Below are 14,533 nucleotides of genomic sequence, written 5' to 3' on the forward strand. Positions count from 1 at the left end.
TGTCTAGTCCACCACCTGTGATTAACCTGATTTTAAGTAACTGAAAGTGACTTTAAAAAATATATACACAATAATTTGCTCATTGTTTGGTGTACTAGGTTTTCTTAGTAAATTAAAAATTATATTTAAACATTTTTTAAATGCCTGTGTCCTTAAGCCAAAATCTTCATTTTATGAGCCTCCTTGTGTCATGATATGCAGACACTCACACAATGATATACAGGCAGGCACAGACAAGCAGCTAATGGACACAGAGAACAGGCATGATCAATAAGGAGGCAGGAGACTCTGGTGGGATCTGACTATAAAAGACACGAGGCACTAACACTCTGCCTCTTTCCACTGATGAACATCTAGAGAGTCAGTCACGGGTGTTATAATCTCACACCTCCACCACCTGGCTAAGAGCTAGTCTGGTTAGTCAGACAGAGTAACCACACTTAGGTTAGCAGAGAGTAGAACTCACAGAGAACTGTGCTATTAGTTCAATAAACCTGATTGAACTAACTTCAAGGTCTGGAGTATCTTTTTGATCTAAGCTGCATCCAGTTACAGCCAGTGTTGTACAAGTGTACCTAACACAACATGATACCAGGAGACTACTAATTTAAGGTGGCTTACCTCAGTCCGTTCTGTGACGACCAGCAACTGTATCCTGGCACCATGGAGAAGATTCAGGCTCCTCACCCGCTCAGGACCTCCGGCAATCTCAGTGCCAACTGGCAGACATTCAAGCAAAAGTTTCTGTTGTACATCGCAGCCTCAGACCTCAAGGGTGCGTCTGATGCAAGAAAGATCACGCTTCTCCTCTCAACAGCGGGTGATCAAGCCATCGAACTCTTCAACTCTAACTTCACCGAAGGCCAGGACAAGACAAAGTTTCAGACCATCTTGGACAAGTTCGATAGTCATAGTAAAGTGGACACCAATGAAATCTTGGAGCGCTACATATTCAAACAATGTCTTCTAGGTAAAGATTAATCTTTCAATGCCTTCTTAACTAACCTCCGCCAGCTAGTGCTGTCCTGCAACTTTGGTGATATTGCTGACTCCATGATCAGAGACAAAATCGTGTTTGGAGTTCACTGATCCTCTGAGAGAGCAGCTCTTAAAAATAAAGCTTATGACCCTGCCAGTCGCGATTGAAACATGTACAGTTCATAAGCACATAAATTCTGTATTCCCAATACAAATCGGCCGAAAATGAGAAACTTGCCTCCCAGGAGGCAGACTGTGTGCAGGCAATCTCCCGGATGCAGCGCCTCAGCATTGAAGACAGCGGCCATCTCGCACGCTTTTCCTGGAGCCCCACGCATGCGCAATGCGAACGGGATAACGAAGTGGCCCACACCCACGCAGGTTCAGACTTCTGCTGATCGCGCTGCGCATGCGCGACGACGTACATTGCGTCACAATGTGCCCGAACTGCGGCAAAACCCACTTCCATAAGAAAGAGGAGCAGGAGTAGGCCATCTGGCCCCTCGAGCCTGCTTTGCCATTCAATGACATCATTGCTGAACTTTTGTGGACCCCAACACCATAACCCTTAATCCCTTTATTCTTCAAAAAACTACCTATCTTTATCTTAAAAACATTTAATGAAAGAGCCTCAACTGCTTCACTGGGCAAGGAATTCCATAGATTCACAGCCCTTTGGGTGAAGAGGTTCCTCCTAAGCTCAGTCCTAAATCTACTTCCCCTTATTTTGAGGCTATGCTACCTAGTTCTGCTTTCACCCACCAGTGGAAACACCCTGCCCACATCTATTCTTAAAGGGACACTGCCCTGCAAGAGGCAGGCGATGTTTAAACTGGGAATCCTGGACACTATGCAGCCTTGTGCAGATCTGCACCACGAGTCTGAGGCCAGCGCTCCCAATTCCAACAACGGCGCGTCCAGAATGTGCAATGTCGATCACAGGATTCTGATCCTGGCAGTACAACGGATCCAGAGGATGAGTGCCTGGAGTCCGCCTACCGAGTGGCATCATTACCACACGTGAACATGCCACACCTAACTCATCTCGCATTCAGTCCATCCTCGCTGTGGATTCGGAGGACGAATGGTGTGTGGGGATGCAGGTCAACTGCTGCTCCATCCAGTTCAAGCGGACATAGGTGCTTCTGCCAACCTCTTCTCACAGGCAGACTTCAAACGCATCAAGAAGCCCCCCCCCCAAGGTCCTTCCAGCAGTCTGCCAGCTCCTGGACTATAATGGTAATGCCATCACAGCACTGGGATCCTGTCATCTACTCATCTCCAACTGGAGCTCCCATGCACGGCTAAGGTTTGAAATTGTCAAGCCGGACAGGGCATCCCTACTAGGCACGCATGCCTGCAAAAAACTAAACCTGGTTCAGCGGGTTTATTCAACGACATCCCCCAACATGGATCTTCAAGCTGGCATTGACACCCTCGCTCAGTATCCAGATGTGTTTGAAGCGATGGGCACTTTGCCATATCGGTACAAGATCCTACTGCGACCTGATGCCAAGCCAGTGGTCCATGCACCACGCTGGGTCCCGACTCCGCTGAAGGAGCGCCTGAAGGAACAGCTCAAGGGGATAATTTCCAGGGTAACCGAACTGACTGACTGGGTCAGCTCAATGGTGTGTGTTAGAAAACCTGGAGACCTGCACATCTGCATTGATCCCAAGGATCTCAACCAGAATATAATGTGTGAACGCTACCCCATCCCGAAGCGGGAGGAACTCACCAGTGAGATGGCACATGCAAGGTTTTTCACAAAGATAGGTGCGTCACATGGCTTCTGGCAAATCCAACTGGATGAGTCCAGCAGAAGGCTCAGCACCTTCAACACTGTTTGGCAGGTACTGCTATAACCGTATGCCGTTCGGCATCGTCTCGGCATCGGAGAAATTTCATCGCATCATGGAGCAGTTGATGGAGGGCATCGAAGGGGTTCATGTGTACGTGGACGTCGTTATCATAATGGTCCACGACCCCTGAGAAGCATGTTTCCCGTCTCCAGCAGGTATTCGGCCGTGTCCACGCCAATGGCCTGAAGCTGAACAGGGCCAAATGTTGCTTTAGCATGTCGACACTCAAGTTCCTAGGAGACCAGGTCTCTCAGCAGGGCTTGTGCCCTGACACAGACCAGGTCAAGGCCACCGCAGCCATGAAGGTCCCGGAAGACAAGAAGGCAGTATTGTGCTTCCTGGGCATGGTCAATTTTCTGGGCAAGTTCATCCCAAACATGGCCTCGCACACCACAGCCCTACGAAACCTAGTGAAGAAGTCCACTGCCTTCAAGTGGAAGGCGGCCCATCAGGCAGAGTGGTTGGAGCTGAAAGCCAAGCTCACCACTGCACCCGTATTGGCATTTTTCGACCCAGACAGGGAAACTAAAATCTTGACAGATGCGTGCCAGGATGGCATCAATGCGTTCCTGCTGCAACGTGATGACACCTCATGCTGGGCACCGGTTGCCTACGCATCAAGGGCAATGATGCCCACCAAACAAAGGTATGCACAAAAAGTGAAGGAATGCCTCGGCCTCCTCACTGGCATTCTCAGGTTTCACGACTATGTCTACAGCCTGCCGACATTCACAGTCGAGACAGATCACAGGCCCTTGGTCCACATTATCCACAAGGACCTTAATGACATGACACCTTGGTTGCGGCGCATCCTCCTCAAACTCAGAAAGTATGACTTTGACCTGGCCTACACACCTGGCAAGGAGCTCATCATTGCCGATACACTGTCCCGCTCCATCACCGTGCCTAGTGAACCGCTGAACGTCATCCGGCAAATTGAGTCACAGGAGCAGCTGTGTGCTAGCACCCTCCCAGCATCTAGTGAGAAGACCGCCAAAGACCCCCTCTTGCAGCGTGTTATGCAACACCTAGCCAATGACTGGCAATAAGGGCAGTGCCCTCAGTTTTTCAATGTAAAGGACGACCTGACAGTGGTTGATGGTATCCTCCTCAAACTGGACCAGATTGTAATTCCACACAATCTGCAGAGCTTGGTGCTCTGTCAAATCCATGAGGGCCACCTGGGTGTGGAAAAGTGCAGACGCAGAGCCAGGCAGGCTGTCTACTGGCCCGGGATTAGCCAGGACATCGCGAACATGGTCCTTAACTGTGCAACCTGTCAACGCTTCCAGCCAGCGCAGAGTAAGGAGACCCTTCAGCAGCATGAAATCGAAACCTCTCCATGGTCCAAGGTTGGCATCGACCTCTTTTTCATGCAAATAGTCGTGATAACATGTTAATCATTGATTACTTTTCCAATGAGCTTGAAGTCGTGAAGCTCTCAGACCTCACATCTCGGACCGTCATCAAGGCCTGTAAGGAGATATTCTCCAGGTATGGTATCCCACTCACTTTCATGAGTGACAATGGCCCATGCTTCAACAGCCATGAATTGTCTCTGTTTGCCCAGTCGTATCAGTTCAAACACGTCACTTCCAGCCCATACTATCCGTAGTCAGACGGAAAAGTTGAGACAGGGGTGTACATAGTGAAGCAGCTCATCTGCAAGGCCACGGATTCTGCATCTGACACTCTCCTTGTGCTGCTTACGTACAGGGCGAACCCACTGTCCACTGGCATGTCGCCGGCTCAACTCCTAATGAACAGGGACCTGCGAACAACACTGCCAACAATACACTTGCCCAACCCGAATCAGCTCCCGGTGCTGCAGAAAGTGCAGCAACTCCGAGACTGGCAAAAACAGGGCTATGATGCTCATGCGACCGATTTTGCCCATGTTATCCCCTCAGACACTGTTGGGGTTAAGATCCCTGCTGGAGACTGGTCAGCTCCAGCAGTCGTTGTGCGTCTGCCTGATGATTCTGTTGTGCGACGAGGCACTGCGCAAAGTTGCTTACCCGCAACCACATTCCTCTCTGTTTCCTTCTGTTGTTTTGTAACTTCCTGATACCTCGACTCACGAGGCCACCGGTCAGGCTTCAATCCCGCCCATCAAGCCGCTGTCGTCCCCACCACCCCTCTCCGGCGGTCGACCAGGATCAGACGCAAGCCACAGAGACTGGACTTATGAACATTTGTTCTGTTTGCTTTGTTCTGTGTTAATAGATAGAACAGTACAGCACAGAACAGGCCCTTCGGCCCTCGATGTTGTGCCGAGCAATGATCACCCTACTCAAGCCCACATATCCACCCTATACCCGTAACCCAACAACCCCCATTAACCTTATTTTTTAAGGACACTAAGGGCAATTTAGCCTGGCCAATCCACCTAACCCGCACATCTTTAGACTGTGGGAGGAAACCGGAGCACCCGGAGGAAACCCACGCACACACGGGGAGGACGTGCAGACTCCGCACAGACAGTGACCCAGCCGGGAATCGAACCTCGGACCCTGGAGCTGTGAAGCATTTATGCTAACCACCATGCTACCATGCTGCCCATAAGTTCTCGCATTGGACATCTGTTTTCACATGTACATATGTTCACATCCACTGCATGTATATATGTTAATATTGGCCTATTCTTGTAAATACGTTCACATGTCATCCAAACAAAAAAAAAGGGGAGATGTCATGATATGCAGGCACACACATAATGATATGCAGGCAGACACAGACAAGCAGCTAAAGGAGGCAGGAGACTCGGGTGGGATCTGACTATAACAGGCACTGACACTCTGCCTCTTTCCACTGATGAACATCAAGAGAGTCAGTCAAGGGTGTTGTTATAATCTCACACCTCCACCACCTGGCTAAGAGCTAGTCTGGTTCAGTCAGACAGAGTAACCACACTTAAATTAGCAGAAAGTCGAACTCACAGAGAACTGCTATTAGTTCAATAAACCTGATTGAACTAACTTCCAAGGTCTGGAGTATCTTTTTGATCTAAGCTGCATCCAGTTGCAGCCAGTGTTATACCAGTGTACCTAACACGACACCTTGAATGGCTGCAAATTAGCATAATAAGCAGAAGCATTAATTGGTGACTAAGTTTGTCAGGACATGCTCAGTTTAGTGGATCGGGCAGCTTATAGCACAGGAAATCCTAATTTGCAGCCAACGTATTTCAGCTTAAAATTAATCTTTTGCTCTTATCTGACTGAGTTGGAGTGAATGCCGGCAAACAAAACAGCGAAATCTAGCGGAAACTGTCCCAGTTTTCTGGATTTTAGCCGTTACTGATTATGTGGAAAGGTTGGAACACTTGTATTGGCAAACGGGACTGCAGACGAGGCTAGAAAGCACTCCATTTTCCTGAGTGTGTGTGGAGTGAAGACTTAACAGCTCGTGAGAAATTTAGTGATGATACGGAAACTGAGGGGCATTTCATTTGCAGATTTAGTTGTACTTGTTCAGAACGACCACAATCCTAAACCCTCAGTATTTGTACAACATTTCAAATTCCATAGTCATTTTCAGAAGACAGGACAGCCTGTAGCTGACTTTGTTGCTGAATTGTGCCAGCTCTCTGAACTTTGAGAGTTTGGGCTGTTTTGGTAGACAAACTTCAAGAAAGTAGTTTGTGGCATTCAGGAAGACAGCATTCAGCGGTGTTTGCTGGTAGAAGTCATACGTACTTTTGAGAAGGCTCTAGAAAGATTTCAAGACATGGAAATGGCTGCCACTAATGCAAAAGATATTGAGAATGCCAGTGGTGGCTCGCTGGCGGGTGCACTGTATAAAGTAAAGAAAGAAGCTGCAAGTAAAATGGTGGCAACAATGGAATGTTTAGGTTTGGTGTGGTGGGTCACACTGAATCACTGCAAGTTTATGGACTCTGTTTGTCACCAGTGTAACAAGGGGTATTTAGACAAGATGTGCCTGGATGCTAAGAGCAAGTCGAAGGCTAAACAAGGATTTTCAAATGCAAGGAAGCCTCAGTGATACTTGGAATACTCAGACCGGGCAGAGGAACACTACTACAACATGTTTATTATATGTGAGGAGTCTGCAGAGCCGATTTATGCTGCAGTGAAGGTCGATAAACAAAAAAATCAAGATGTAGGTGGACACAAGAGCCTCTGTATTGGTAATCTGTGAGGAGACCTTCAGGAAGATTTGGGGCTCTAAGCAGACACCAGCCATTATTCAGGCAGGAATCAACCTTCGAACATACACCAGTCAGACTATACCATTGCTTGCAGCATTAGAGGTGGACATTGCCAAGAGACAGGAGCATGGCTCTTTGTGATAAAAAAGCATGGACCGAGTCTACTGGGTTCGACTGGCACAGGAAAAAGAACTGGTGTAAGATAAGTCATGCAACATGTGACAGAGAATGCCTTTCAGAAATATCCTGAGATTTTCACAGGTGAACAGGGTACATTGCGGGACACTACATTTAAATTATTTGTAGATCCTCAGGCTGCTTGCTTTATCAAACAGGACAGTGTCCTATGCCATGAAAAGCAAAATGGAGGAGGTGTGTTACTGTGTAGTCGCAAAGCTCCCGAAGACTGACACAATGTATTTCTATTAAAATTTAGGCGGGGTAGAAGTGTTATGCATTTTATTTAAATCCATTCATGATTTCATCAGTAAGTGTTGACATCATTATTTTTAAAAATAAATTTAGAGTACCCAATTCTTTTTTCCCCACTTATGGGGCAATTTAGTGCGGCCAATCCACCTACCGTGCACATCCTTTTTGGTTGGGTGAGCCCCATGCAGACACAGGGAGAATGTGCAAACTCATCATTAGCTGTTGATTGGTGTGTGTATGACTGCCGTTAGTTCTAATTCTATTAAGTCACTGTTATTTTGATGTTTGGCTAGCTGTTTCTGAGTCCATATTGTATTTTAAACTTATTTTTAAAGATTAACTTTGTAAATATTGCATTTTGGCGACCATTTTGTGATCAAGTTTCCACATTAGTTTTGCTGCAAAACCCCTTGAATAAGTTAACTTTGAGTATTGTTACAATGAGAACAAAGAGACGTACAGCACAGGAACAAGCCCTTCAAGCCTGCATCGACCATGCTGCCCGTCTAATCTAAAACCTTGTACACTTCCAGGAGCTGTATCTCTCCATTCATGTATTTGTTAAGACACCCCTTAAAAGTCATTATTGTACCTGCTTCCACCACCTCCTCCGACAGCAAGTTCCAGGCACCCACTATCCTCTGTGTAATAAAGAAAAAAATCTTCCTCCCACATCTCCTCTAAACTTTGTACCTTGCAACTTAAACCTTCCCTCGCGCATCTCCTCTAAACTTTGTCCCTTGCAATTTAAACTTATGTCCCTTAGTAATTGACTCTTCCACCCTGGGAAAATGCATTTTGTGTATGCCCATCATAATTTTATAAACTTCTATCAGGTCGCCCGCCCCAACCTCCGTCATTCCAGTGAGAACAAACCAAGTTTATTCAACCTCTCCTCATTGCTAATGTCCTCCATACAGGCAACATTCTGGTAAACCTCTTCGGTACCCTCTCCAAAGTCTCCACATCCTTCTGGTAGTGTGATGACCAGAAATGAACACTATATTCCAAGTGTGGCCTAACTAAGGTTCTATACAGCTGCAGTATAACTTGCCAATATTTATTCTCAATGCCCTGGCCGACGAAGGCAAGTATGCCGTATGTCTGTTTGACTATCTTCTCCACCTGCATTGCCACTTTCCATGCACCCAGATCCCTCTGCCTGTCAGTACTCTTAAGGGTTCTGTCATTTACTGTATACTATGAGGTTTTTAGGAATATTATGTCTTGGGACTTTTTTAAATAAAGGTGAAATTAAGGGAGAATGTAATCTGTTCAAGTCTGTGTGGCTTGATTGCTAGAGATTAAAGGGAATCCTGATTGTTTTACTGGTAACAAGATTAAGAGGTGTTTACACCTGGAGACATGGCAGTCACGTGTGCTAACAATGACCGAGTCTCCAAAGTTCAAGAAAAATGTTTGGAATGTTGGATTATAAACAGTTACGCTTTAAATTGACAATTTAATTCCACAATAGAAATAGAGTTGGGGGCCTTAAAAATCACAAATCGGCATTTCTACTAGGCCCATATGATTCACATTACCATATAATGGGCTTTGAGAGGGAAGGATACAGAAGACAATATTGTGAAATCAGGTTACAGACTTTCCTAAAATAACACTGATTATCACAGGCAATCAGTATGCCGTAGCCCAGAGAGAGAGGGAGAGCTGGTGGTTCACTGCACAGGTGCTTGGATTGGAAAGACCAAACTTGTGAGGAGTTAAACAGGGCTGGAAGATTTGCCTAACTTTAGCTAGAGGGAGAAGTCTTCAGGAAATACACTGTGAGTTAAAAGTTCTGGAGTGAAAGTTTCCACGCTAAAATAGGAAAATATCTGAAGTAAACCCCGGGAGCTAAAATCGCTTTTGAGTAATTCTGGAAGAATTTAATTTTGGGAAAATGGACAGTGTAATGTATACCTGATGTTTTTTTTTAAGTTAAAAGTTCTGTTCTATAAGTTGCCTATAAAATGTGTCTTGTCAATAATGATTTCAGTGTATTTATTATAGTAAATGTCTTCATATTAAGGGGAGGTTTGTTTTAAATGGATTGATTAAGGATTAGAACAATGTTACAATTTTGATTTACTCTGCTGTTAAAGATAATTATTGCTAAACACCTCTCTCTGGGCATGAAAATCTCTATCTCACGCTAAAAATTCCAGAAATTTTAAAAATTAATATTTCAGTCTCCACTTTAATCCCATTTAATATTCCAATCCTTGTTTCCTGTAAAAATAAAAAGTGAATGATTAAAATCTACTATGAAGTCTGATGATTCTTTTCTGGATTGGCTACGTGATGACAATTATTGCCATGGAGAAGATTAAGAGAGACCAGCACCCAAGGGCACAGCCTTAGACTGAAGGGACAATCCTTTAAAACTGAGATGATGAATTTCTTCAGCCAAAGGCTGGTGAGTTTGTGGACCGCGTTGCCACAGAAGGCTCCACCCTCCTCAAACAATTGGCTCATCCTTGATTTTGAAAGGTGCACCCTGTACATTACCTTCAGCTGTATCAGCCCCAACTTTGCGCACAAAGTCGAGGCAATTACCCTCAGCAACTCCTCCCACCACAGCCCCTCCTTCAGCACTACTCCCAACTCTTCCTCCCACTTTGCCTTAACCACCCCCCCCCCTCCCCGCCAACCATAGGACCCCCGTCCTCCTCCAAAATTGTCTCATATATCACCAAGATGACCCTCTTCTCCACCCCGCCCTCCCTCCCACAGACAGCACTGCCTCCAACAACTAGGAGGCCAGCCCTATCGGTAAGACTTTCCTCGCAAAGTGCTGCACCTGCATATACTGAAACTTTCACCCTGCGCCAGCCCACACTTCTCCCCCAACTCTTCCAAACTTGCAAATTGCCCTCCCTGGGACAGATTCTTAAACCCCCTATCTTCCCATCCCAAAACCTCGCAACCCCCCTGACCTGGACCCCAGCCTAGCATGCTGTCTAAGCTGCCTGTAAATCTTCAAAGTGGTCACCACCTCTGGACTCACTGAATACTTCCTTGGGGCTAACAGGAGCGGTGGCTTTACCAGTTCCCACAAACCTGACCCCCTGCAAGAGCCCGCTTCCATCCTCACCCACAGAGCCCCCACCTTCTCTGCATTTGCCACCCAATAATCAACAAGTTTGGGAGGCCTAAACCCCCACTCCCCGCTGTCACCTCAGCAGTATCACCTTCCTAATCCAGGCCACGTTCGCCGCCCAAACAAACGAGATCAACCTATCCACTCTCCTGAAAAAAGCCTTGGGCAAAAAGACCGCAGACATGAAATGAAACAGGAATCGCGGCAAAAAATCCATCTTAACTGCCTGCACCCTGCCAGCCAACGACAGAGGGAGATTGTCCCATCTCAGCAAATCAGCCTTCACCCTCCCCACCAAATCAGTTAAGTTAAACTTCCAAAGTCCTGCCCAATATTGGGCCACCTGCACCCCAAAATACCTAAAATGAGACGCTGCCAGGTGGAATTGTAGTCCCACCCCCGCTTCCACTCCCGGAGGGGAAACCACAAAATACTCACTTTTCCCTAAATTCAGTTTGTACCTGAAAACGTCCCAATCTCTGGAGCAACCTCATTATACTCCCGACCGAACTGCTGGGCTCCAAAATACACAGACACAATTCATCTGCATATAAGGCCACCCTATGTTCCACCCGACCCACCGCCCCCCCCCCCCCCGCCCCACACTATACTTTTGACTGCAAAGAGAAAATGTACAACGTGCGAAAGGAGAGAGAAACCTGAGGATTCTCCGAGCAGAACAGCCGGTCAGGGATGACCTGCTCAAACTGCTCCAATGCATCTGCCAGTTTCTGCTTCTCTGTGAGCTTCCAGGGGTCTGTCGGGTGAGAAATGGGATCTGGCAACTGCGGTGTTATTAATTAACAACGCACACAAAATTATTTTCAGTTATCCTTTGATCTGGACCCAGTGAGATTCCCAGTGGAAGCTCGAAATGGGACAGATCTAGTAGCTTAAAGCAAAAGGTCAGCTGAAGGGCCTGACGATGATCCCGGCAATCTTCAAAAGTCCGTGCCTTTCTGGACTTTGGTTTATTTACAGCCTCTTTCTCCAATTCCTAATGTTTCATATTATTTACTTGGGATGCCGATTTGTAGCAGATCCCTTTAAAGTCTGCTTCTCCATTTTAAAGATCACTAATGCAGGGATGTATTCGTATTTTTCAGACAGGAACACTTCTTATCATCGTACCATTGATTCCGTCCGACGAACTCGGTTCAGAACCTTTGCAAATGTGTGGGTTGGCACATATAATTTAGCTTCGAAATCGAAAGTATCCGCACCTGGAGTTTATTGTTGCTGCCTAGTTTGTTGGACAGTTCAGGTGAAGAAGGAGCCGTGCTCCGAAAGCTCGTGTTTGAAACAAACCTGTTGGACTTTAACCTGGTGTTGTAAGACTTCTTACTGTGCTCACCCCAGTCCAACGCCGGCATCTCCACATCATAGTTTGTTGGAGATATGCGAGTCTTTGAGACTCTGGTCATGTTCCAACCAACAGCCGGATGCAGCCACGCCACAAGGAGGGGTTATCGTCACTGCTGAGCTGAATTTGATGAGGGAGCGCAGTGGCTTTTTGAAAGGTCGTTTCAGGGGCTGAGACGGGCTTCTGGCTGGCATTTGGCAGGACTCGAATGGGGTCGGTTATCAGGCGCAGCAACTGGGCGCTGATTCTAGAAATTACACTCATGCGGCACATTAAACCCACCAATAGAATGCGCAGATCGTCTGATCAATAAATAAACTCCACATCGCAGCAACTATCAGCACCTGCACTAAAACCGCTTTCTTCATTCTTGCACAGGCCATTTACATAGATGGGGATTTGTTGTAAAACGAATTTCTGGAAAAATGCCGGGATAAGTAAATATTTACCGAGCTAAAGTTTGTTCCTGATTTAATCAGTAGTGGTGAAGAATATAAGCAGCGTTTAGTTTGCTTCGGGCAGTGTAAGATTTCACAGAACATTTGCAAGTTCCAAATTTGGGGGAAGGGAGTGGGGGAGGGGCAAATATTGAAACGTTTTAGGTAACACACAAGAGTATTATCCCCAGTTCTGACCTCCATATTGCCAAAAGGATTTGAGGCACAGGACGAGGGGTGCGAAAAGAATTACAAGGATAATACCAGAGCAAAATTGTTATTGCTACCAGGAAATACAATAAATTGTGGCTTCTTTAGAGAAGGCCATGGATTTACATTCAAAATTATGAAGAGGTTTGATGTATCGACTCGTGGGGTGTCTAAAACTGGGGATTCATACATAAAATATACTCACCCATACATCGATTAAATAATGCAGATGAATCGTATTTAATCTGAAAGTATAGAACTGGCTACCACATAGAATAGCTAAGGCCAGTCGCATAAATTCATAAGTAAATGAGAGTGGACAGGAATAAAGTGATATGTTAATGGGTTAGATGAAACCAGGAAGCTCTCCTGAAGCATAAACACCGACCAAATTGAGCTGAGTGGTCTGGTTTAGTGATGCGAATTCTGAATCATACTGGGAGAAAATACACCTCAAGTTACTTGATAACAAAGGTTGGCATTTATCCAGCATTTAAACTGATGCAAAGAATAATTGACCCACACCTTTTGAACAACTTTATTGTTCGTAAGGGAAATTGATTAATTTTCCCTGTTTAGCTCCTAATGAAGGAGCAAATCCAAAAATGCTTAAAAAGAACTTAAACTTTCAAATATAATCAATCTTTCAAACGAGTGCCATAATTACTCGTCATCCCTTGAAACAATCAATGTCCATAACGAGCAGTGATCAAAATAACTCTTCTTTAATCACTTTACTTCCTTTACCCCAAGTGAGTGAGTGTTTTGTGCTTCAAAATGCTAAAGAACTGGAGTTTTCGGCTATTTTTCTGCAGCCTTAAGGATATACTGAATCATTGGGCAAAACATTATCTTCAACACACAGGATATGGATCACCTTTGTATCAATCAAATATCTTTGAGATATTTTGAACAGTAATATCAATTGGAGCACCACTGTTGCTACCAAAGTCGAGATGGGCTAAATCAGCACAGAACAGATATGAAACTTCCATGTCTGTGAGTGAGTGTTTTGTTATGATCGCATAATCTGGGATGTAGCCGAACATGAGGACAGTTGGTTTAATCGATCTTTGAGCGAGCGAAGCTTGGAAACAGGTTCAAGCAACGTTATAGCATTTGGAGGATTTATGCATCGCGCAGATAGTTGAAAGATTAAAAGGTCCTACGTTTTCAGATCATTTGGAAGATGGACAATTTTGAGACTACGTTACAGATAAGGGACAGCCGTCGGCAGGGAGGAGAGGTCGTTTTAAATAGTATTACTATAGAAGAGAAAGAAATCGAAATACAATTGCAAAGCAAGAACGAATTTAGCCTGAGGCTATTGAAAGTCAAAGGGCAGGATTGGAGAGTAAAGCAGTGTGGTTGGTGCAGGCTTGGGTCTGTATCTGTGCACAGTAACATGGTTCGGTGCTGAAAAGTGTCTGCAGATTTGCAGTTTTACTTTTTTCTCAGCTGCAGTCAATAATACAGAAATTATTCATTGGCACAACTGCATCAACGCTTCAGTGTCATCTGCCCGTATCCACTTGCTGGTCCCGGGAATTAACGGCAAAATTTGTATCGAGAAAGTCGAGGAATTCGGCTTTATTGCGAGGTTTCCACCTTGTGCCTTCTTGCTGTATTTTTGTTTTTTGCAAAACGGCCACCAAGTGTGGTTGTTTGGAGTTAGGGTGCTTAAAAAAAGAAAATAAACATGATTGGAATGTGAACCATTGCAACGAAAACTCAGACCCAGTACTCTACACAAATCCAACCTTTCCAGAAAACTAAACAAAATAGCTTTTGTATACTGATCAAAACAATGGCAAATTCAAATACTAATATGGGAATGTAGCTTCTGGAATATTTGTAATACTTTATTCCATCATGAACTCCTATCAGCTTAATTCTTTTCAGTCTTATTCTCCCGCATTTTTATTATCTATAAACCGCCGAAGGGTGGGGAATAATTTTGTCAAAGCTAAATTGCAT

This window comes from Scyliorhinus canicula, chromosome 1 (genome assembly GCF_902713615.1).
Source record: "Scyliorhinus canicula chromosome 1, sScyCan1.1, whole genome shotgun sequence".
Lineage (NCBI taxonomy): Eukaryota > Metazoa > Chordata > Chondrichthyes > Carcharhiniformes > Scyliorhinidae > Scyliorhinus > Scyliorhinus canicula.